Source organism: Dreissena polymorpha, chromosome 10 (assembly GCF_020536995.1).
Source record: "Dreissena polymorpha isolate Duluth1 chromosome 10, UMN_Dpol_1.0, whole genome shotgun sequence".
Classification (NCBI taxonomy): domain Eukaryota; kingdom Metazoa; phylum Mollusca; class Bivalvia; order Myida; family Dreissenidae; genus Dreissena; species Dreissena polymorpha.
Window position 1 is genome coordinate 30639979 of NC_068364.1, and position 27325 is coordinate 30667303.

At 37.0% G+C, this 27325-nt stretch overlaps 1 protein-coding gene and 1 pseudogene across 1 annotated transcript in view; one reads left to right on the top strand and one right to left on the bottom strand.

Annotated features, from left to right (window-relative positions):
- Positions 1-18754, top strand: part of LOC127849008 (inversin-like) — a 40180-nt pseudogene extending 21426 nt beyond the window's left edge.
- Positions 1-27325, bottom strand: part of LOC127847629 (transcription intermediary factor 1-alpha-like) — a 194382-nt gene that overhangs the window by 8096 nt on the left and 158961 nt on the right. The gene's annotated exons all lie outside the window — the stretch shown is intronic.

The following is a 27325-nucleotide window of genomic DNA, read 5'->3' on the forward strand; positions in this document are numbered from 1 at the left end:
TCGATGTTCGATGCAATTGAGCTTAAATAAATATGTTTAAACTTATTTCGGTTCACAGCCCTGCATGCTGCAGCGCTCTCAGGTCACGCCTCCTCAGTAAAGATCCTGTTGAACCATGGCGCCAAAATCGATGCGACGGACTTTATGAAGCACACGCCGCTGTTCCGAGCCTGCGAGATGGGACACACGGATGTCGTGCAGACGCTCATTGACGATGGGGCACGCGTCGGGATGCTTGACGAAGACGGACGGTCACCCCTGCATTGGTATGGGGGCTGAATTGAATTTTTTTCGTGTTAAGAATAAATATTTATAAAGTTCCTAGGTGAGAAGTTAATTGGCCATGGAACTCAGAATTAATTTATTAATTCAGACAGTTTTTCTATCACCAAACATGCACTTATTTATTCTTACTTCATATATTTCTATTTTTCCCACATGTTTATTTTCTATTCCACCCACTTGTTTTTTTTTTCTATTCCTCTATACAAAATGTTTATTGTATATTCCCTAGGTGTTTATTTTCTATTTTCCACCTGTTTGTTTTGAATTCTCCAGATTTGTATTGTCTATTCCCCAAAGGTTTGTTTTCTATTCCCCAGATGTTTATTTTCTATTCCCCACATGCCCATTTTTTATTCCCCAGGGCTGCACTGGGAGGCCATGCCTACATCTGCCAGACCCTCATCAAATACGTTGTCGACCCAAATATCAAGGACTCCTCAGGGTAAAGTACTTTTTGAGCTTATACTTCAATACAATATTGCAATAGTAAAATTGTGGCAGATTTTGCGGTTTGCTTTACTTAATTTTTAGCGAGGCTGTTTTCGGAGAAAACCCGAGCTATTGTCATAGCCAGCTCGTCTGCCGTCCGCCGTAGGCGTCATGCTAAAACATTAACATTGGCTCTAAAATCAAAGTGCTTCCACCTACAACTTTGAAACTTCATATGTAGATGCACCTTGATGAGTTCTACACGCCACACCCATTTTTGGGTCACTAGGTCAAAGGTCAAGGTCACTGTGACCTCTTATATCAAACTTTAACATAGGCTCTAAAATCAAAGTGCTTCCACCTACAACTTTGAAACTTCATATGTAGTTGCACCTTGATGAGTTCTACATGCCACACCCATTTTTGGGTCACTAGGTCAAAGGTCAAGGTCACTGTGACCTCTAATATAAAACTTTAACAAAAACCTTAACATTGCCTCTAAAATCAAAGTGCTTCCACCTACAACTTTGATACTTCATTTGTAGATGCACCTTGATGAGTTCTACACGCCACACCCATTTTGGGTCACTAGGTCAAATGTCAAGGTCACTGAGACCTCTAAAAAAAAATCTGACAAGCTTTTGCAGCTGAGCGTGGCACCCGTTATGCGGTGCTCTTGTTTTTTTTTAACTTCATTTTGGTGTTAAAAAATTTAGTGTGCTTTATACATGGTTTCCTGAAATACATGAATTTGTTTAATTGTGGATCCAAATAACAGCCTTTATTCAGAGTAGGCCCCTTAAAATGCCTTATGATATAAGCTAGATTATTTGGTATGTGTAATGTTTGTTGAAAGTACTGCGTTAACCGAAATATCAAGGACATGTTGGGATGCTAGGCTGCTTAACTACTTTCTGAGTTTAAGTATTTTGTGTGGCTTGTTAACAGTATGGTGGATTTCTAATTTTGTGAAAAAATAAGAGGATTTTGCATTGGTCATTTTCCTGTCAACCTACGAATATTATTATTTTACAGTACTTGGTGCATTTTTTTGTCAGCTATAAATTTGCCAAGGATAATCAAATCTATGTGTGTTTTATTTTAAAATTAACCATTAATTTTTAGCTCATCTATTTTTTGAAAAAAAAAAGAGCTATTGTTATCACCTTGGTGTCGGCGTCTGCGTCGGCGTCGACATCAGCGTTGGTGTCCGGTTAAGTTTTGCGTTTAGGTCCACTTTTCTCAGAAAGAATCAATGCTATTGCATTCAAACTTGGTACACTTACTTACTATCATGAGAGGACTGGGCAGGCAAAGTTAGATAACTCTGGCGTGCATTTTGACAGAATTATGTGCCCTTTTTATTTAAGTTTTGCGTTTAGGTCCACTTTTCTCAGAAAGTATCAATGCTATTGCATTCAAACTTGGTACACTTACTTACTATCATGAGGGGACTGGTCAGGCAAAGATAGATAACTCTGGTGTGCATTTTGACAGAATTATGTGCCCTTTTTATACTTAGAAAATTGAAAATTTTGGTTAAGTAGGGGACTGTGCAGGCAAAGTAATGTAACTCTGACTGGCATTTTGACAGAATTATGTGCCCTTTTTATACTTAGAAAATTGAAAATTTGTTTAAGTTTTGTGTTTAGGTCCACTTTATTCCTACAGTATCAAAGCTATTGCTTTCATACTTGCAACACTTATTAACTATCATAAGGGGACTGTGCAGGCAAAGTTATGTAACACTGACTGGCATTTGGGCGGAATTATGGGCCCTTTATACTTAGAAAATTGAAAATTTGGTTAAGTTTTGTGTTTTGGTCCACTTTACCCCTAAAGTATCATAGATATTGCGTTCATACTTGGAACACTCGCAAACTATCATAAGGGTACAATAAAAGGACAAGTTGCATAACTCTGGTTGTCATTTATATGGAATAATGGCCCTTTTTTGACTTAGTAACTTTGAATATATGGTTAAATTTTGTGTTTTGATCCACTTTACTTCTTAATTATCAAGGCTATTGCTTTCAAACTTCAAATACTTTCATGCTATTATGAGGTTACTGTACCTGGCAAGTTGAATTTTACCTTGACCTTTGAATGACCTTGACTCTCAAGGTCAAATTATTAAATATTGCTAAAATTGCCATAACTTCTTCATTTATGATTAGATTTGATTGATACTTTGACAAAACTACTCTTACCTGACATACCACAATAGACTCCACCCAAACCATTCTCCAGGCCCTCCCCCCTCCCCCCCCCGAATCCCCCCCCCCCTAATTTTGTTTTTGTTTTTTGATCATCTCACAAATGACCACCACACCCTCACACTATACTCCCCCACCCCGACCCCCCATTTTTTTTTTAAACAGTTAAAAAACACATATATTTCTATTTATTATTTTATGTTTGAAATACCGTCCAACCATCGCACCCAAGAATCCCCCCCACCCACCCCTCCCCCCACCCCCCCCCTATTTTTTAAGATCATCTCACAAATGACCACCACACCCTCACACTATACCCCCCACCCCACCCACCCCCCCCCCCCCCCACTAATTTGATTTTTTTTTAAACGGTTACAAAACACAAATATTTATTTTTATTATTTTATGTTTGAAATACCGTCCAACCATCGCACCGAAGAAACTCCCCCCCCCCCAATTTTATATATTTTTTTTGCATTTTTTTCGCATTTTTGGAAAATTATGTAATAAATGTCCACACCCCCACACTATACACCCCTTTTCACTCCACCCCTCCCTCCTTTGCGATTGAAAATGAGAGTCACTTCACCTTTAAAAAGAAAATAGATGAGCGGTCTGCACCCGCAAGGCGGTGCTCTTGTATTAATGAATCGATAACCTTTTAAACAACTCCGCCTAGGACCTACAATGTACTGATGTTTTCTCTACAGGCGAACTCCAATACAGTGTGCGGCCTACGGGGGATACGTCAACTGTATGTCTGTACTCCTTGAGCAGACCCTAACGCCAATGACTGTGAGGTAAGCCAGGTTTTTTTTTGGGTTGTGGGGGAAGGGGCCTTTAGCCCTTATGTGGGGGAAATTTTACGCTTTGCGCTTTGTCTGTCAGTCAGTCAGTCACACTTTTCTGGATCCTGCGATAACTTTTAAAGTTCATATATTTTTTTCATGAAACTTGGAACATGGATAGAGGGCAATATGGGCATTATGCATGTCATTTAATTTTGTTCCTACATCAAAAATTCTGGTTGCTATGGCAACAAATATAAAAAAATTCTGACAATGGTTGAATTTTGGACAATGGTGGAGCAGGTAGGGAACAATATTGCTTGATTGCATCACAAGCCTAAGGCTTATTGAAACGCTCTTGAGTCCGTTTCCTAGGTAAAACTATCACTTGGTTTCTTTGATGGAGATCTATAGAATGCTCCCGCTGTGGGGATCAAACCCTTGACCTCCCAGAAGCTAGGCTGACACCATATCCACTACACCACAAAGACCGTCAGGAACGTTCTTTTTATGTAACAGGCTTAAATTTGTGTACTTAGAATCATGGTTTTTAATGTAACAGCCTTACTGTGAACCATGGTTTTTAATGTCACAGGCTTACTGTGAACCATGGTTTTGAATGTCCCAGGCTTACTGCGAACCATGGCTTTTAATGCCACAGGCTAACTGTGAATCATGGTTTTGAATGCCTCAGGCTTACTGTGAATCATGGTTTTGAATTTCACAGGCTTACTGTGAACCATGGTTTTGATTGTCACAGGCTTACTGTGAATCATGGATTTGAATGTCACAGGCTTACTGTAAACTAGTTTTGAATGTCAACAGGCTTACTGTGAATTGTGGTTTTGAATGTAAGAGTCTTACTGTGAACTGTGGTTTTGCATGTTACAGGCTTGTTGTGAACTGTGGTTTTGAATGTCACAGGCTTACTGTGAACCATGATTTTGAATGACACAGGCTTGCTGTGAACCATGATTTTGAATATCACAGTCTTACTGTGAACCATGGCTTTAAATGTCACAGGCTTACTGTGTTCCATGGTTTTGAAGGTCACAGGCTTACTGTGAACCATGGTTTTGAAGATCGCAGACTTACTGTGAACCATGGTTTTGAAGGTCATAGGCTAAATGTGAATCATGGTTTTGAATGGCACGGGCTAACTGTGAACCATGGTTTTTAATGTTACAGGCTTACTGTCAATCATGGTTTTAAATGTCACAGGTTTATGTGAACCATGGCTATAAACATCACAGGCTTATTGTGAACCATGGTTTTGAATGTCACAGGCTTACTGTGAACCATGGTTTTTAATATTACAGGCTTACTGTGAACTGTGGTTTTTAATGTCACAGGCTTACTGTGAACCATGGTTTTGAATGTCACAGGCTTACTGCGAACCAGGGTTTTTAATGCCACAGGCTTACTGTGAATCATGGTTTTGAATGCAACAGGCTTAGTGTGAATCAGGTATTTAAATTTCACAGGCTTACTGTGAACCATGGTTTTGACTGTCACAGGCTTACTGTGAACCATGGTTTTGAATGTCACAGGCTTACTGCGAACCATGGTTTTGAATGTCACAGGCTTACTGTGAACCATGGTTTTGAATGTCACAGGCTTACTGTGAACCATGGCTTTAAATGTCACAGGCTTACTGTGAACCATGGTTTTGAATGTCTCAGGTTTACTGTGAAACATGGCTTTAAATGTCACAGGCTTACTGTCAATCATGGTTTTGAATGTCATATGTTTATGTGAACCATGACTTTGTACGTCACAGGCTTACTGTGAACCATGGTTTTGAGTGTCACAGGCTGACTGGGAACCATGGTTTTGAATGTCACAGGCTTACTGTGAACTATGGTTTTAAATGTCACAGGCTAACAGTCATGCTCTGGGTGTTATTGGCTTAAGAGTGTGATGCTTTTAATTTTGAGTGTCACAGGCTTGTAGCTGAAGTTTTATATTCATTTTGTGAATTTATCACACACTGAAAATAATAATTTTCTAGCATGATCTCACATGGTTCGGTTTGAAACCTGGTGATCAGAATAAGGAAGATAGGATGACAACATCTACATTTGCTCCTGATTTTTTTTATCTAAATTGCTTTGAGGATATAAATCTAATTTTCTGTATTTCAACAACCACAAACTATATTGGTCATATTTATGCATATTTTAAATTGTTCTCCAAATTTTTACTCTTGCTAGTACTTGTTTTCAAGGCAAGTTACCAATTGTGCATACAATACAAAACAATCTATACAATTTACCCCTAAAGATAGAACAAACATGATTTAAGCCGAATGCACCTTCTTGAAATGTTAATGGAATGCATTATGGGTTTAAGCCAGAAATGTTAATGCAATTCATTAAGGGTTTAAGCCAGAAATGTTAATGCCATGGCATTAGGGGTTTAAGCGAGAAATGCAAATGCAATGCATTAAGGGTTTAAGCAAGAAATGTTAATGCAATTTATTAGGGGGCTAAGCAAGAAATATTAATGCAATTCATTTGGATTTAAAGCCAGAACTGTTAATGCAATGCATAAGGGTTAAGCCAGAAAAGTTAATGCAATGAATTAGGGGTTTAAGCCAAAAATGTTAATGCAATGTATTAGGGGTTAAGTCAGTTTTATGGAATGCCAGTATATTCTGGAAATACTTGGCTTTATGCATATGCATAAAGTGCCATCCCAGCTTATCCTGTGCAGTCTGCACAGACTAATCAGGGACAACTCTTTCTGCTTTTATGGAATTTTGGTTTTAAGGAACTCTATTTTAAAAGAATGATCCAGTCTATGTGGACTGCACAGGCTAATCTGGGAGGACACCTTAAAGGGGCCGTCCAACAGATTTTGGCATGTATTGAAACTTGTCATTACATGCTTTAAATGCTTTATATTGATAAATTAAAACATTTGAACTATAAATCTCCAGTAAAAAAACAAGAATACAATTTTTAAAAAAGGGAAAAAGTAACCCTCAACAGGGTTCGAACCACTTATCCCTGGATTCCTGGAGTCCTGGAGTAAAAAGCCTCCCGCCTAGACCACTCAACCATCCACGCTGACATTAAAAGCGGATGTATTGTTGAGCTATATAAGCAATTCTCGTAGTTTCCCAAAATATCAAATCGCGTCGATACAATGCTTTATCTGTTGGACAGCCCCTTTAAGCACTTGCAATAAGTCCCATTTTCCCAGAGCAAGGCTCATATATAGTCTGTCATACTACGGGACCAAATTTTTGACCGTATTATTTGTATGTAATGACTGCCCTGTACTGAGCCTGCAGTAAAGCTCATCTAGTTCTGGGAAAACTTTAAATGCGTAAATTGTCATCCCAGATTAGCCTGTGTGGACTGTGGACTGCTAATCCAAGACATTTTTGACATGCATTAGGCCCCGTTGTCCCAGAATGAGGCTCACATATAAGATACGTATGTTTTTGTATACAACTAGCAAACACATTTGACCATATTCTTTGCACGGAATGAATGCTCATCACAGACACCTTCATTATATTTGGAATTTTTTATAAACTACGCAACATATTCTTGCAGGGGATGACTGTTCTCCATTGGGCATGCAGTAAAGGTCATCTGGACGCTGTGAAACTGCTCAATCACATGTTGTTCACAGAGGAAAGGTACAAACATACAGAACAATAACATAATTTAGTCAATGTTCTAACTCACTTTTTTCTCAAATTTAAGATTAGTTAGACCATCATTCTCAATTTGGTCTGACTTAAACCTTAGTTAGTGGAGGAATATGTGCATATCCTTGTAACGAAGATTTGATATTGTTCGTGAGCTGAAGGACATACTCAATATCTCAATTCCTACAAAAATGACCTAATCCGATTGGCTAAGACAGTCATGTGCCAATTGTGTATTATCCATACACCCCAAGAAATTTCCATTCACCCAGAGTAACCGGGTAGTTGGTTGAGAAATAATCCTTGAACAATTAGTAACTGATGGTGTATGGGATGTACATGTATATCCCATACACCATCAGTTACTCACAGTTTTACTAAAATACCTTATTATTTGTTGATATGTTGAATTTAGTGGACACAGAAATGTTATCTCTTGAGTTGAGCAAATAAATGATAATGGGCCCATTTACTGATTTGTAACCTCTCATTTCAGGTACACTCCATTGGACTATGCACTAATGGTGTATTACCTCTCATTACAGGTACACTCCACTGGACTAAGCACTGATGGTGTATTACCTCTCATTTCAGGTACACTCCACTGGACTAAGCACTGATGGTGTATTACCTCTCATTTCAGGTACACTCCACTGGACTATGCACTGATGGTGTATTACCTCTCATTTCAAGTACACTTCACTGGACTATGGACTGATGGTGTATTACCTCTCATTTCAGGTACACTCCACTGGACTAAGCACTGATGGTGCATTACCTCTCATTTCAGGTACACTCCACTGGACTATGCACTGATGGTGTATTATCTCTCATTAAAGGTACACCCCACTGGACTATGCACTGATGGTGTATTACCTGTCATTACAGGTACACTCCGCTTGACTACGTACTGATGGTGTATTACCTCTCATTTCAGGTACACTTCACTGGACTATGCACTGATGGTGTATTTCCTCTCATTTCAAGTACACTCCACTACACTACGCACTAATGGTGTATTTCCTCTCATTTCAGGTACACTCGACTGGACTATGCACTGATGGTGTATTACCTCTCATTACAGGTACACTCCACTGGACTATGCACTGATGGTGTATTACCTCTCATTTCAAGTACACTCCACTTGACTACGTACTGATGGTGTATTACCTCTCATTACAGGTACACTCCACTGCACTAAGCACTGATGTTGTATTACCTCTCATTTCAAGTACACTCCACTCGACTACGCACTGATGGTGTATTACCTCTCATTACAGGTACACTCCACTGGACTACACAATGACGGTGTATTACCTCTCATTTCAATTACACTCCACTAGAGTACGCACTGATGGTGTATTACCTGTCATTACAGGTACACTCCACTGGACTACGCACTGATGGTGTTTTACCTCTCATTACAGGTACACTCCACTAACCTACGCACTGATGGTGTATTACCTCTCATTTCAGGTGCACTCCACTGGACTACGCACTGATGGGTAAACATCATGAGGTGGCTCAGTTTCTCCTGGAGCAAGAAGCGCTTTCCATAACAGGTCAATAGGGGCCGGCATTGGGGTCTATCACAGGTAAATATGGGTGTAAAAGCCGTACTTCACATGTACATAAAGGCTGAAAAGGAGGTCATAAGGGGTCCATGACATGTAAATAGGGTTGAAAAAAGTGATATATGACAGGTAAGAGTGGGTATGAAAAAGGGGTCCAAAAATGGGTCAATCACAGGTAATTATGGTTAGAAAAAGGGGTCAGTCACAGGTATATAGAGATAAAAAAGTTCTTTCCAATACAGGTAAAAAAAGAGGCCGGAATAGGGGTCCATTACAGGTAAATAGGGATCATAAAAGCAGTCCTTCACAGGTATATAGGCGCTGAAAAGGAGGTCCAACTAGGGGTCCATCGCAGGTAAACGGCGTTTGAAAAAGGGTTCCATAACAGGTAAATTGGGGTTTGAAAAAGGGGTCCATCACATGTAAATAGGTGTTTGAAAACGAAGTATATCACAGGTAGTTAGAGATGAAAAAAGGGGTCCAAAAAGGGGTTAATCACCGGTAGTAAGGGTTGGAATATTGGCCTTCATAGGTAAATAGGGGTAGAAAAAAGCAGACCAAAAAGGGGGTCCATCACAGATAAACATGGTTGGAAAAAGGGGTCCATAAAAGGTTAATATGGGTGTAAAAAAAGTTATTCAGAGGTACATAAGGGCAGAAAAGGAGGTCCAAAAAGGGGGTCCATCACAGGTAAATATGGGTTCAGCAGGGACCTCTCTCCATCACAGGTACAGAGGAGTGAAACAATGTCTTGCATTTAATATGGCATACTATGTGGCCTTTTCAGTATATTCAGGGAATAAAATGTACGCCCATGAAATTGGGAATTTTAGCCTATATGCTTTAACAAAAAGTTGGACGTTTTTTTGTATAATAGGATAATTCAGGAATTATTGACAAAACTGCATTAAATGAAATAGTTTTTTTTAACGCAAATACGTATTTGAAACTGTTATTTTAACTTGAACATTCTTCTTAACACTTAACACATAAATTGTGATACTTATCTAACTTATCAATTACTTTTTTCAAACCGTAAAGGTAAATATCTGATCGGTCGATTGCTAGGCTGTCAGAAGGTTACCTAAAAGTCGACCTCAGATAGATATGCAAATACATGAACAATTTTAGGATTCGATCATTGATGAACAATTCTTGCACAAGTAGAAGTTTTAAGAAAAATTCTGTAAAAGAAAGATGCCTGCCACATGCAATACATGAGTGCCGATTTATTACCACTGCCAAACATATGTTTCTTGTTCTGAGATACTTGGGCTTAATGCATGTGCGTAAAGTGTCGTCCCAGATTAGCCTGTGCAGTCCGCACAGGCTAATCAGGGACGACAATTTCCGCTTTTATGGTATTTTTAGTTTCAAGGAAGTCCCTCCTTGCCGCAAATCAAGTTTAGGCGGAAAGTGTCTTCCCTGATTAGCCTGTGCGGACTGCACAGGCTTATCTGGGACGACACTTTACGCACAAGCATTAAGCCCTGTTTTCTCAGAACAAGACAAATATGATTGTAAAACTGAACCTTGAACGATACCTAATCTATTGATCAGATGTTAATTTTGAAAGGACAGTGTTCAAATACTGATATGAAGAATAAACAGGTATTGGCAAGAGGGTGTTTAAATATTATCTGATGTTCTCTGATAAAATGTAGTACAGCCAGAGTCAACATTTAGCGTGTTAACCTATTTAGAAGCCATATATCAGAATGTTTATCTTGACACTATCAAAGCCAAGTATGATGAGGGTCATGTGTGTCCAAAAATTAGGTTAAAGGTTTAACCCTTTCCCACTCAGAAGCAAGGTGAAAATTGTTATGTGCAAACAGCGTAAAACCAGAACAGCCTGTGAGTCACTCGCAGTTTGTTCAGGTTTTCTGCTGTTTGCAGCTCATCAGTATCAAAGGGTTGGAAATGAAGCCTTTAAAACTTGAAATTAAGAAAGTTCTTTAGTTAAATTATTTTTTTTTTAGGTTCTGCACAACGTCAAAATATGTATCTAAGTGGTAAATGGTTAGCGAACAAACTTGTTAACCAGTCTAGAAACCATATTTATGACTCAATCTTGATAAAACTTTGTCTGTGGTTGATCGTGACAATATCAATGTCAGGCTTGGATCTGGGTCAACTGGGTCAATGAATAGATCACTTTGTCAATGTTCAACAATTAGTTTTCAGAAAACTTAGGTGAGGGCTTAAGAGCTATCTTGATGAACTTTCATTTTTCAATAAATTAAAGGGATGCAATTGCATCTTTAAGAATAATGATTGTTTACAGCTGTATTCATGTGTCCATTGTTATGCCCCCGGATCGAATGATTGGGGGTATATTATTTTTGGCCTATCTGTCTGTGATGGTATGTGTGTGTCTGTCTGTGTGTCGGTCCTTAAACTTAAACCTTGGTCTTAACTTTTGCAATATTGAAGATAGCAACTTGATATTTGGCATGCATGTGTTTCTCATGGAGCTGCACATTTTGAGTGGTGAAAGGTCAAGGTCATCCTTCAATGTCAAAGGTCATTTGTTTCTAAAATTGCTGCCGTGCGTCTTCAAAGCGTCATAGTAGGGGGCATTGTGTTTCACAAACACAGCTCTTGTTTCTGCTGATTGTTGAACTTTCATTTTTCAATAAATTAAAAGGATACAATTGTATCTTTAACAAAAATGATTATTAACAGCTGTATTCATGTGTCAATTTTCTCTGCTGATTAAAAAGTTAAAAAATAATGTAATACCAATTAATTATTTTGTAAAAAACATTGTCTGCATGTTCCTGTTCATGTATTCTGTCCCACGAACCTTACAATATAAGACATAATTCTATTTTATAATTTAAAATACATATGAAAAGCCTTTTTCATAAGCATGTACATGCAATTAGATTTTGATTTTATAAATATTCAATTATTTTTGTTTAAGTGCGAGTACAATTTTCGAAAGGTTTTCCATTCACATATCATCCTGGAAATGTAGAAGACCCCTATTGAAATTGGGGTCACTAGGTCAAAGGTCAAGGTCACTATCACACTGCGATTCAATGACCGCACGTCCGAAATGTACTCTTTCCACCTTCATGCAGGCTTGAATAATACAGCAAAATTTGAAACCAATTTGGATATGGCACCTTTTAAATTATTCACCATTTTTTTCAGCAACCTAAAACCTGATGGATACACAATGTATAAACTTGAAAGTTATGTGCTGAATCAGTCATTTATTGTGTTGGATTTTTAGCAAAATGTTGGGCCCAACATAGCCTTTCGGATATAAAATCATTTTCAGTTGACGCAAGGTTGAAGAGTGTCTTTTTCATATCTAATTTTAGCTCATCTGTTTTTTGAAAAAAATTATGCTGATTATTAACAGCTGTATGCATGTGTCCATTTTCTCTGCTGATTAAAAAGTTAAAAAATAATGTAATACCAATTAATTATTTTGTAAGAAACATTGTCTGCATTTTCCTGTTCATGTATTCTGTCCTACGAACCTTACAATATAAGACATAATTCTATTTAATTAGTTAAGATGCATATGAAAAGCCTTTTTCATAAGCATGTACATGCAATTAGATTTTGATTTTATAAATATTCTTTTATTTTTGTTTAAGTGCGAATACAATTTTCGAAAGGTTTTCCATTCACATATCATCCTGGAAATGTACAGTCTTAACGACTTGCTATGAGATTATTTTATTTGTCGCGGTGTTGCAGGCATTTTACAGTATAGCTTGTTTTAGTTGCTGTCCCGAAAATCCAGCCTAAATGCATGTGCCTATAGTGTCGTCCCATATAGGGTTGTGCAGTTAACGCAGGCTAATCAGTGATTACACTTTCCACTTTTATTGAATTTTTGGTTTCAAAGAAGTCTCTTTTTGGCGAAAATCTAGTCTATGCAGAAAGTGTTGTTCCAGATTAGCCTGTGCAGACTGCATATGCTAATCTAAGATGACACTGTATGCACATGCATTAAAATCCTTTTTCTCAGAGGCACAATATTGGACTAAATTAAAATTGTGTCTTGAGGCTAACAATCTCAATACACGCTAGATTTCATACAAGTTGAAACTTAAGTAAAAAAATCTGAATACCATCTGTGCATCTAATCTAAATCACGGATGACACTTGACGCACTTGTTTTAAACCTATTTTTTCCAGAACGTGGCTCTTGTCTACCTTTAGTTAGTTGTTGTTTTATTCCCCTCTTTTGAAGAAGAATGGGTATATTGTTTTGCTGGATGTCTGTCGGTAGACCAGTTCGTTTCCGATCCATAACTCGTCAACGAATTGACCGATTGGCTTGATACTTCACATTTGCATTGGCCTTGGGCATTAGATGACCCCTATTGAAATTGGGGTCACTAGGTCAAAGGTCAAGGTCACTATCACACTGCGATTCAATTACCGCACGTCCGAAATGTACTCTTTCCACCTTCATGCAGGCTTGAATAAATCAAGAGCTAGTATGGGTCGATTTATTGCAATTTTAAATGGATATTAAAATTACATGATCAATCGGTACCCCTCGCACTTATCCGATGTTTTACGGAAAGGGCCGAGAATGTCCGATGGATTGCATGACATTCGTAAAGGATACAATTACAGACTCGTCAACAGTCTGGGGATATTTCGAAAGTTTAACTGAGCGATGACAACACAATCAATAATACAGCAAAATTTGAAACCAATTTGGATATGGCACCTTTTAAATTATTCACCATTTTTTTCAGCAACCTAAAACCTGATGGATACACAATGTATAAACTTGAAAGTTATGTGCTGAATCAGTCATTTATTGTGTTGGATTTTTAGCAAAATGTTGGGCCCAACATAGCCTTTCGGATATAAAATCATTTTCAGTTGACGCAAGGTTGAAGAGTGTCTTTTTCATATCTAATTTTAGCTCATCTGTTTTTTGAAAAAAATTATGCTGATTATTAACAGCTGTATGCATGTGTCCATTTTCTCTGCTGATTAAAAAGTTAAAAAATAATGTAATACCAATTAATTATTTTGTAAGAAACATTGTCTGCATTTTCCTGTTCATGTATTCTGTCCTACAAACCTTACAATATAAGACATAATTCTATTTAATTAGTTAAGATGCATATGAAAAGCCTTTTTCATAAGCATGTACATGCAATTAGATTTTGATTTTATAAATATTCTTTTATTTTTGTTTAAGTGCGAATACAATTTTCGAAAGGTTTTCCATTCACATATCATCCTGGAAATGTACAGTCTTAACGACTTGCTATGAGATTATTTTATTTGTCGCGGTGTTGCAGGCATTTTACAGTATAGCTTGTTTTAGTTGCTGTCCCGAAAATCCAGCCTAAATGCATGTGCCTATAGTGTCGTCCCATATAGGGTTGTGCAGTTAACGCAGGCTAATCAGTGATTACACTTTCCACTTTTATTGAATTTTTGGTTTCAAAGAAGTCTCTTTTTGGCGAAAATCTAGTCTATGCAGAAAGTGTTGTTCCAGATTAGCCTGTGCAGACTGCATATGCTAATCTAAGATGACACTGTATGCACATGCATTAAAATCCTTTTTCTCAGAGGCACAATATTGGACTAAATTAAAATTGTGTCTTGAGGCTAACAATCTCAATACACGCTAGATTTCATACAAGTTGAAACTTAAGTAAAAAAATCTGAATACCATCTGTGCATCTAATCTAAATCACGGATGACACTTGACGCACTTGTTTTAAACCTATTTTTTCCAGAACGTGGCTCTTGTCTACCTTTAGTTAGTTGTTGTTTTATTCCCCTCTTTTGAAGAAGAATGGGTATATTGTTTTGCTGGATGTCTGTCGGTAGACCAGTTCGTTTCCGATCCATAACTCGTCAACGAATTGACCGATTGGCTTGATACTTCACATTTGCATTGGCCTTGGGCATTAGATGACCCCTATTGAAATTGGGGTCACTAGGTCAAAGGTCAAGGTCACTATCACACTGCGATTCAATTACCGCACGTCCGAAATGTACTCTTTCCACCTTCATGCAGGCTTGAATAAATCAAGAGCTAGTATGGGTCGATTTATTGCAATTTTAAATGGATATTAAAATTACATGATCAATCGGTACCCCTCGCACTTATCCGATGTTTTACGGAAAGGGCCGAGAATGTCCGATGGATTGCATGACATTCGTAAAGGATACAATTACAGACTCGTCAACAGTCTGGGGATATTTCGAAAGTTTAACTGAGCGATGACAACACAATCAATAATACAGCAAAATTTGAAACCAATTTGGATATGGCACCTTTTAAATTATTCACCATTTTTTTCAGCAACCTAAAACCTGATGGATACACAATGTATAAACTTGAAAGTTATGTGCTGAATCAGTCATTTATTGTGTTGGATTTTTAGCAAAATGTTGGGCCCAACATAGCCTTTCGGATATAAAATCATTTTCAGTTGACGCAAGGTTGAAGAGTGTCTTTTTCATATCTAATTTTAGCTCATCTGTTTTTTGAAAAAAATTATGCTGATTATTAACAGCTGTATGCATGTGTCCATTTTCTCTGCTGATTAAAAAGTTAAAAAATAATGTAATACCATTTAATTATTTTGTAAGAAACATTGTCTGCATTTTCCTGTTCATGTATTTTGTCCTACGAACCTTACAATATAAGACATAATTCTATTTAATTAGTTTAGATGCATATGAAAAGCCTTTTTCATAAGCATGTACATGCAATTAGATTTTGATTTTATAAATATTCTTTTATTTTTGTTTAAGTGCGAATACAATTTTCGAAAGGTTTTCCATTCACATATCATCCTGGAAATGTACAGTCTTAACGACTTGCTATGAGATTATTTTATTTGTCGCGGTGTTGCAGGCATTTTACAGTATAGCTTGTTTTAGTTGCTGTCCCGAAAATCCAGCCTAAATGCATGTGCCTATAGTGTCGTCCCATATAGGGTTGTGCAGTTAACGCAGGCTAATCAGTGATTACACTTTCCACTTTTATTGAATTTTTGGTTTCAAAGAAGTCTCTTTTTGGCGAAAATCTAGTCTATGCAGAAAGTGTTGTTCCAGATTAGCCTGTGCAGACTGCATATGCTAATCTAAGATGACACTGTATGCACATGCATTAAAATCCTTTTTCTCAGAGGCACAATATTGGACTAAATTAAAATTGTGTCTTGAGGCTAACAATCTCAATACACGCTAGATTTCATACAAGCTGAAACTTAAGTAAAAAAATCTGAATACCATCTGTGCATCTAATCTAAATCACGGATGACACTTGACGCACTTGTTTTAAACCTATTTTTTCCAGAACGTGGCTCTTGTCTACCTTTAGTTAGTTGTTGTTTTATTCCCCTCTTTTGAAGAAGAATGGGTATATTGTTTTGCTGGATGTCTGTCGGTAGACCAGTTCGTTTCCGATCCATAACTCGTCAACGAATTGACCGATTGGCTTGATACTTCACATTTGCATTGGCCTTGGGCATTAGATGACCCCTATTGAAATTGGGGTCACTAGGTCAAAGGTCAAGGTCACTATCACACTGCGATTCAATGACCGCACGTCCGAAATGTACTCTTTCCACCTTCATGCAGGCTTGAATAAATCAAGAGCTAGTATGGGTCGATTTATTGCAATTTTAAATGGATATTCACATTACATGATCAATCGGTATCCCTCGCACTTATCCGATGTTTTACGGAAAGGGCCGAGAATGTCCGATGGATTGCATGACATTCGTAAAGGATACAATTACAGACTCGTCAACAGTCTGGGGATATTTCGAAAGTTTAACTGAGCGATGACAACACAATCAATAATACAGCAAAATTTGAAACCAATTTTGATACTGCACCTTTAAAGTTATTCACCATTTATTTCAGCAACCTAAAACCTGATGGATACACAATGTATAAACTTGAAAGTTATGTGCTGAATCAATCATTTCTTGTGTTGGATTTTTAGCAAAATGTTGGGCCCAACATAGCCTTTCGGATATAAAATCATTTTCAGTTGACGCAAGGTTGAAGAGTGTCTTTTATATATTTATTTTTTTCAGTTGTTGTATCTGTCCTTTTTCAGAGACAAAACGAACGAAGCGCAAGATGCGCTAATGGTTTGAAAATATTTCAAATGCCGCACATTTTGTCTCGACTCGAAACAAGCTTCGGATGGAAATATGTTGACGACCTTTGTTGAGTTATACGCTGAATGATAGAAGTGGTTAATTGAAATAGAAACCAGGAAGATCGGGAGAAGGTTTAATAGACCTGGCTGTACTAGTCAAGTCTACACGACACTAATCGCCTTTACGTTGACAAGACATTAAAGAAAACCGTGAGTAATTCGAGGACATATTGAGATAGTAAGTGTTTTTTTACAGGTAAAAAGCGGATTTAACAAAAGCGTAGTGCGTTAGAAATTTAAACACGCCTTTTCTGGATATAGAAAATATATAGAAAATATTTTGTAAAAAATTCAGAGCAAAGAACGTTGGATTTACTAGTGTTTAAATTAGCGCTGGTGAAAAACTGGTAGATGACAGCGGAAGTTGTGTTGTATGTCAACAAAACGCGGGAAATCTTTACATTCGATGAGCAATCATGAACTATAAGTTTGTTTTAAAATAATAACAATAAGAACATTAACATGTCCGAAAACTCGGTAAAAACGAACGGAAGTGGCGATTCCATCGTAAGCAAAGAGTACAGGTGGGTGGCGGAGTTCTTAGCGGGGCCCGGCGGCTACCTGGAAAAAGCGGAAATAGTCAGCGACTGGTTCCCGAACCGCCAGACTGCCACGGACGACGCGTGGTCGCGTGCCAACAGCGAGGTGTCGGACTATCCGTTCTCGCGCGGCCGGATACTCAAACTGATCGTCGAGGACAAGAACGGAAGTGTTGTGGAGCTCAGCAACGCTATGAATGTAACCTCGCGGCGTTGACAGCGACGCGCAGTAAGGCAAAACATTCATTTGTTTTCTTATTTCCATAATATTACATCTGCGAGTTCTTACGCAAGGATTGTGCCCTCTCGTTGACAGAGTCGCGTGGGAGTGCGAGAATTTGACGCGTTTTTTTTATTATCCAATGAATGCAGCGTAAACTTTGTATGAATTAAACACAAATCATTTATTTCGTGGCGGAATGCTGGATGCTGCACCAATAGCAGAAGATGTATCTCTAGTGTATATATATATATCAGTGGCAATTTGAGCCGCATTCGGGGGAAACTGGGTTTAATGCATGTGCCTAAAGTGTCGTCTCAGATAAGCCTGTGCAGTCCGCACATGCTTATAGGTACGACACTGGATTTTTGTTTATCAGTGACTTCCTCAAGACGAACAATTCCATAAAGCCGGAAAGTGTCGTATCTGAATAGCCAGCACACGTAGATTACATGTACGAGGATTATGTCCGCCATGAACATACATTTTGTCAAAGGATGTATTCATACTCGTGTTTTTTATCAATCATCCAATATATCGTATACATTTATAACAAATGTTTCACGACATGACAGTAAACTTTGTATTGTGTGTATTTTGCATAATTTAAATACCATATACTTGACTCTTAGACGGATTTCAAATGTGTATTGTATTCAACATAATAGACTCCAATAATTTAATACTCTTCCCCGAATTACAGTAACATAATATTATGTCATGGACGTTATATTGCGCATATTAAATATGCCAAGAGATTTGAGACTTACTATCATAAAGTTAAATATTTAAATAATTTGCACTTCCTTGAAGAAGAGGTATCGTCGGCTGTAAAATGACAGGCTGAAAAGTCCGACTGTTTTCATTAATCATGAATATTGTATGTACTTGAATTTGTCAGTAAAACTGTTTGATACCTGGTTTATTTAGTGACTTAACAAAACATGGCAAAACAAACATTGATTTGGAAGCGATACAGATATCGATTTAGAGACGTATGTGCAAATTGTGTACATGTACGTCAGGATTGTGTTCAATATCGTTCCCAAATATCCATTATATGCATCATTTGACGATTTAAAAACTTGAAAAGCGCTGCAACGCGAAACGATTGTATAATTTGGAGAGTTCTGTTGTTGTCGATATATTTTGTGACAATACGAGGATTGATTATATAAAGTTTGAACTACAACGAAAATTTGCGAGACTGAGACTTTTTTTATTTTCTCAATTTACCAAAACGTGAAAAGGCCCCATTAAATCGTGTTGATGTTCTATTCTACTACACCGTTCAAGGGCGAAACATCTTTAGATTAACGAATGTCGAGGTTTGGCCTAAAACCATCGTATCAGGAATAAAAAATCATTGAAAAGATAGCACACGTTCGCATTCAACTCTCGAATGCGCATTCCAAGAACGGGGAATAGCAACTAGAACAAAGGTACTTGAAAAAATAATCAAGTACCTGTGAACTAGAATGGCCAACTTATAATTTATTTATCGGTGTTTTTCTAGACTAACATAATAAGTTCAGATGCAAATCGAGTGTATACACGTTGTCGGACGGTAAATAGCAATGTAACAGATCTTTCTAACCGCTTCAATAAAACATCCACACAGACTCGGTCGTAAATCGTCCAGTTCATTACAACAAGCATCAATCAAAACGTTCTAATGAAAACACCATTAAGTGTCGCATGGACGCGTGGGAATCAATCTTCATCAATATTTAATGTTCCAATTGGACACTGATGGTAAGAAACAGGAGCACCGTCTGATTGCCGTAGCTAAGATCACACAGGCTGTAGATTGAACAGTAAAAGGTTCAAACTGATAATTTTAAGCAGTACAACAACAAATCACATTCAGCTTCTTGTTCATACAATGGGAGGACCCGGAATTAGGTTCTTATTTTGCTAAATGTGCTCAGCATTGTTGGCGTGCATTCTATATAATACCCGCAATTAATCACAACACATTATTATAACGATTTCATTTATTTTAAACATATACTATTTTAGATAAAGTTCATTTTAACGCCGTGATCATTACACATCATCATGGCAGTTTTTAAATTCAGTGTTTTGCTTTAAGGTTGGAGAATACATGAGACTTTGAAAGTTTGCGGGAAACCCTTATCAACTGGATAGAAGCCGGTAAAAAGATGGCCGTAAAATAGTGTCCGTTGGTTCGCGTCGATCTTTTTCTTACATACTACATGACCTATGTTTTAAAACCGTTTGGCTTTGAATGCATTTTAAGAAAAGGTATGGTTATGAGGGTCTCTACGCGCAAAAGATTGTATTTAATTTGTGTTAAAGTTATTGCTTATACATTGTATTTGTTAAGGAAATATTTGAGTATAGTGTGACCTCAACAGTTATAATGGCAATCTTGATACATCTTTATGATACATCGGGTTGATCGATGAGGTTGATTTATGCACCCAAAGTCCTCTCTATCCGTTGACGTTGAAAGCTCAACAGTCAAAGCTGATGATAATGTTAAGGAAAGATTGCAGTCAATTTTTTATTTATTTAAATGGATCAGATAAAAGTCCAATCTTATCTAATGGAAGAAAGAACTCTTGAATTTATTTAATTTACAGTTTCTTCGTAGTTCGGGATTTCAAATACTTTGTTAAAGTTAATGATGTTGTCATCGCATTGTTCATACTTCGTTATTTACAGTCTGAGGCAGGATTTGACTTTCCAATCTTGCTGTGTGGAAATTGAATAATAATTATCGACACAATCGTCATAAAATGTTCTACACCGAATGATATAGTTTTTGGTTTTATTAGCTCCACTGGCCAAAGGCCAGCGGGGCTTATGTCATGGTCCTGTGTCCGTCGTGTGTGCGTCCGTGCGTGCGTCCGTGCGTGCGTCCGTGCGTGCGTGCGTTAACTTTTTCTTTAAACATCTTCTCCTAAACTGCTGGTCCAAATCTGATGAAATTTCTCAGGAATGTTCCTGTGGTGAACCTCTTTCAAATTTGTTCAAATTATGCCCCTGGGGTCAAATTTGACCCTGCCCCGGGGATTCAAAAAATTGAAAATTTGCTTATATAAGGCCTATTTTGTGCAAACTTTATAAATCTTCTTGTCAATAACCATTAGGCCTAGGGCTACCAAATTTGGTATGTATTGACATCTTATAGTCCTCTACCAAGTTTGTTCAAATTATGCCCCTGGGGTCAAATTTGACCCTGCCCCGGGGGGGGGGGTCAACAAATTGAAAATTTGCTTATATAAGGCCTATTTTGTGCAAACTTTAAAAATCTTCTTGTCCATTACCATTGGGTCTAGGGCTACCAAATTTGCCATGTAGTGACATCTTATAGTCCTCTACCAAGTTTGTTCAAATTATGCCCCTGGGGTTAAATTTGACCCTGCCCCGGGGGGTTAAAAAAATGAAAATTTGCTTATGTAAGGCCTATTTTCTGCAAACTTTAAAAATCTTCTTGTCCATTACCATTGGGTCTAGGGCTACCAAATTTGCCATGTAGTGACATCTTATAGTCCTCTACCAAGTTTGTTCAAATTATGCCCCTGGGGTTAAATTTGACCCTGCCCCGGGGGGTTAAAAAATTGAAAATTTGCTTATATAAGGCCTATTTTGTGCAAACTTTAAAAATCTTCTTGTCCATAACCAATTGGCCTAGGGCTATCAAATTTGCTATATAGTGACATCTTATAGTCCTCTACCAAGTTTGTTCAAATTATGCCCCTGGGGTTAAATTTGACCCTGCCCCGGGGGTTTAAAAAATTGAAAATTTGCTTATATAAGGCCTATTTTGTGCAAACTTTAAAAATCTTTTTGTTCATAACCATTGGGCCTAGACCTACCAAATTTTGTATGTAGTGGCATCTAATAGTCCTCTACCAAGTTTGTTCAAATTATGCCCCTGGGGTCAAATTTGACCCTGCCCTGGGGGGTCAAAAAATCAAAAATTTGCTTATATAAGGCCTATTTTGTGCAAACTTTAAAAATCTTCTTGTCCATTACCGTATGGCATAGGGCTACCAAATTTGGTATGTAGTGACATCTTATAGTCCTCTACCAAGTTTGTTCAAATTAAGCCCCTGGGATCAAATTTGACCGTTCCCTAGGGGTCACAAAATTGAACATATGCTTATATCGGGCCCATTTTGTGCAAACTATAAAAATCTTCTTGTCCATTACCATTGGGCCTATTTCTACCAAATTCGGTAGGTAGTGACATCTAATAGTTCTCTACTTAGTCTGTTCAAGTTATGCCCCTAGGAACAAATTTGACCTTGTCCCAGGGGTCACAAAAATGAACATATGCTTAAATAAGGCCTTTTTTGTGCAAACTTTAAAAATCTTCTTGTTCTTAATTATAGAGCTTAGGGCTACTAAATTTGGTATGTAGTGATATCTTATAGTCCTCTACCAAATTTGTTCAAATTTTTCCCCTGGGCTCAAATTTGACCCGGCCCCGGGGGTCACAAAACGGAACATATGACGTTTACCAGTGGAGATTACTGCGGCTGTTTGGCTGTGACCAACAACAACATCAACATCTTGTAAACATGAGATAAAACCCTGTCATTTAGTGCCATTTTAGGTCAGATGGTGACTGCTTACAAAGGCATTGAAGTAAGAACATGTGTTATGAATGTTTTTTTATAAACTGAAAAAAGTCTGGTTTTATTTAAATGTCGAAAGTGACCATATATCCGGATGAAAATATTTTGGATGACATGTTAATTTCATGTATTTTTTATAGTGTTAAAACCAGTTTAATAATATATTATTGATTTTAAAAACACAGCTTCCATGTACATAATTATTTCAAGGAAAGTCAATATATGATACTGCACGGTAAACTCAAACTTTGTATCGAAGAGAAGGTGTTGAAATTAATGAAGTGCTATGTCTTAACTATCGTATATGCTCCTTTTGTATAACTAATGATTCATTGTTCCATTTGTGAATCGTGACTGATCATGAGTTGTTGAAATGATTGTCAATTGCTCAACAATCCATATATATTTCTGACCATTTTATAATTTTCTTAATATTTGTTATGAAATGATCTTAGAAGTCAAATGTATTACTTAATTAAATACATTTATAAATATAAAGAAATAATCTTTAGATTATCATAATATTCTCAGGCTTGTTTGTCTTAGGGATGTGTGGGTTGATAAGCAATTTCTCCTTTTATCACAATTATTTCTACCCTACCTGATCATTTCCTTCATATTCCATTTTAATTCAATTGACGTCTGCAACCTCTTTCAAATTGGGAAAGTCCAAAATGTGTTGTTTGGTAAAGGGTTAAGGAATTTTGATTCCTATGGGTCTTGTGAATCTGTTTCAAATCAAATGCGTAGATTTGATCTTCAGCATCTAAAAATATGTGAAATAGAAAGAACGACAATATATTTTTGAGAGATAAATGTACCTACGTTATAAGCAAAGGACCTGTGCAACAATTCCCTGGCTTTTTTGTCTGTTTAGTTAACACGGTAGTAACTTTTTCCATATATAAAAATGCTCATCCTTCAAACTTTAAGCGCCCAGTGGGACGAGGGATAGAAAGAGAAAGTCACAATTTGCTTGAGTACATTTCAACCCATGCGCATTACACGTTTTTTTCGCAAAGAAAAAACAGTGGAGCGATGCAGGGCCATCATGGCCCTCTTGTTTCAGAATACATTAGGCTTGAAGCCAATGAGTACACATACATATAACACACAATGTAGTCAACAGTGGTCAATGACATACAGGCATATACATATATGTTTTTGCAATATAAATTTAGAATTAACAATACCGGGTAAAAGGAATTTGCTACTCTAAAGACATGATACATATGGCGGTCACTACACACGACTATTAATATACATAGAAGGTTGCTACTGAAATAATTTTGTAATTCTAAGTGGCCCATCAAAATCTTCCAATTTAACATAGCTACCGTCATAAATACCATCGGATCTGCACACAACTAGTTATTGAAGGTACAAAATGCGTGCAGCCACAGCATTAACTAGTTACCACGTAAATAACTACCCAGACACACAAACAGCACTAGGTCCGCTGTCGTAAAATTCTACATGGAAAAATCGAAAAAAATCAATTAAACATCCGTTTAATGGTCGTAAGACATCAACTTAATTACTACATCCATACAACCGTTTCAACGGAATACGTCATTAACTGGCACGTGGCAATAAGGATTTCCTTCACAATCAATGTTTAATTGTACAAAGTGGTGATACACACGAGCACAGAAAATCTGATTGTCGGATTATAAGAACGCACATGTTCTTAGCAAATTGAATGTTTTTTTTCCGTATATTATTCATGTTCAATAGTTCTATGTCAATCGTATTCATCCAACCGTACACCGCCATGATATAACTGAAAACGTCGAAAACCTCAACTTAACAAACACAATTCAAACAGTCTAGAAAAAAAGGTGTTTCACTTGTTATTCAATTCAACAATGTTTATAGCAAAAGCATGTCATATACGTGTATATTTCAATCATACTAAAGTATTTGAAAAATATCAACTAATCCAATGTACATCATTATCAAAAACGGATTTTGATTCTTTAAATCCCTCAGATGTATCAATCAAAAACTTTAATTTCACATTTGAAACAACAATGCCTTGAGACGTATTACGGCAGAGGTCGAATGATCGCTTGTTGACGTTGGAAGGTATAAGAAGAACACAAATGTCGTTTGGTGATCTTTGATCATGATAGAGGTAAATTTTTCGTGAGGTGGTCTTTGGTCAGCACCAACAAAAATCCACTCGGTCCTCTGGTGACCTTGACCTCACAAGCACGCGTCGAGTAATGACGTCATATCAACAAAAACGCTTGTCAAGATGATATATCTCTTACGCTCATTACAAAAAGACGATATTTTGTTTATTTTTTTGTTTATTTTCATCATGCCTCAAACAGTTGCAGTTCTTATACTTCGGTAAGGTTACGACCATTTAGCAATTAAACTGGAATAACATTTAAGCGTATTCTCGTTTGCCTACTTTAATCGCAGTTTAATTTGATTTATGATATTACAATATAAAGAAGTGAAGGTTAAATTGAATTTACACATAAATGTTGTATGAATAAATCTGTTAGGTAAGGGTGTCCTTAAACCGGTTTAAACCCCCCTTGCTAAGTTTCATAATGCGAAAATCCCAGTCTAATTAATTGGTGTTTGTATCTATCCTGTGTTATGTCCTATGTCTACGTGCTGATCAAAATGATATACTGCTGATGCAACTGACGTTTCAATTTACTAATTGATTGTACCTATACGTTTTCCAACCCTTTACATCGTTTCACATATGCCCGAATGGACAGGAATTATAAAATGCAGACACGCAATTATGTTCGTTGAGACCGCCTGTATTTTGACGAATTGATTTCCACAAGATTACATAATATACGCTTGTAAAACTTCCGTTAACGCGCGTTCTCATAAAGGAGCCCTAGTCCGCGCATGCCTCTAAATTGGACATGACTTCCAATTGAACTAATTAACTTATTCCATGTTTGTTTATATGCATTAAACGATACATTTCTTTTATAATTTTTGGTGGTGTCAAACAAGTTATATAATTATATTTGTTGTCAATTTTACTTTTTAATTATTCTGTCTGTGTCTGTCATGAAAATGCCCATTAAACGTTTGTTTCCACAGAATTTTTCACGTGTCCCCCCTCGTTAAACAATTATGTACGTTCGTATTCTGTCATTATATATTTAGCAAATCTGCCTTCAATTTCAACGCAGAAATATCATGTGTAATATCAGCATTAAATATCACCGCGTACTATATTTAAAAAAATTAAATTTGAACGCATTTCAATAAATGAGAACACTTACATTTTGAATTATTAATGATAGTTTGCATTTTTATTAACAAGTTTTCGAATTTAAACTAGATGCGCAATTGAATGCATATTTAAAAAATCTATTAAAAGTTGCCTTTGTAATGTGTTTTATGACGTCAATTCTATTAAATGCGATTGTCTATTTTTAATAATTTTAATACGGAACTGCGCTTAAATGAAGATTTACATCCTGTTTGCGATGGAAGATGTTTTGATAAGCTTTACATAAATGTTTGCAATTTTTAATACAATGCTTTTCATGTCAAAACATTTTGTCCTGTGTACTGTTTTGTTATTGGCAATTTAAACATCGGTAGATCCATCATATCTTCAATAATTCTTTTTTAAACCACTACAATTGCTACTCTGTACGTATGTATGTGCATCGGTCTAATATGAAAAAGCTCTTCATTTGTACATAGTTATCTCTTCAACTAATGGGGAAAAGTAGCGAGTCCAATCAAATAGAAATGAATCGCGCCGAGGAAAACGGGGTTTCATGCATGTGCGTAAAGTGCCGTCCCGGATAAGCCTGTGCATTTCGCACAGGCTATTCTGGGACGACACTCTCCGCTTTTATGGAATTTTTCGTCTAATGGAGGTCTCTTTTTCCCAGAGTACACATGAATTGTTATTTCACATACATAATGTTAAAGTGCTCGTATGTCATACATCTAGGCGTATACATTTGATCTATTGTGATCTCACATCCGGTATAGTAGTTGCAAAACTATCGAACATGCAGACATGATTTACAGATTAACATTAGATTCAAACGAAGTTTAGCCAAGTATTTTTCTTGACATGTTGACTTTTAAAGTTACCGATTCTGCGAACGTGAACTCGTGTTCAAATGCCTTTCTGTTCGAGATATTGTTGGGGCCTAGCTCTAAATATTGGTAGCGTATTAAAGTTAGGCAACAATGAGTTTATATCAAAATAAACAATGTCTCCAAGTAACTCATTTTATTCCACCACCGTTAAAATGCACATAGTTTAGAATAACCTCAGCATTCGCGTCACAGTGATGACGTATACAAAGCTAACACTGTTGTACGTATTCAAATGTACATGTAGTTAAAATACTTCGTCAGGAATAAATACTCTGTGCTCTAAAGTTCCGTGATGAGTTGACAAATATTCTGTGAAAAGTCGCAATAATGGAAATATGTTCACGTAAAAGTGTTTTCTTTACTAATTGTTCGGATAAATTAACAACATGGATTAGTTATTTACACTTATCGGGTGCAAGCCAGAGCTCCAGATAAGGATTTAGTCTAAAGGGTATTTTACCCCCTGAAATTATTGTAAAGGGGTAGTACACCACGAACGCCATTTCGCAATTAAACTAAGTTATGGCACTGCTTGTGCAATGAAAAATAAAGTCGCACTATATGCGGTCTATGCAAGTTAACAATAAATTTCTTCAACAATGAGATCGCTTAAAATTATTTAAAAAAATTTAGAAGCATCAAAAGATTTATGGCATATTGTAATATACAATTACTTTCTGCAGGAGCCGCTGTTCGATT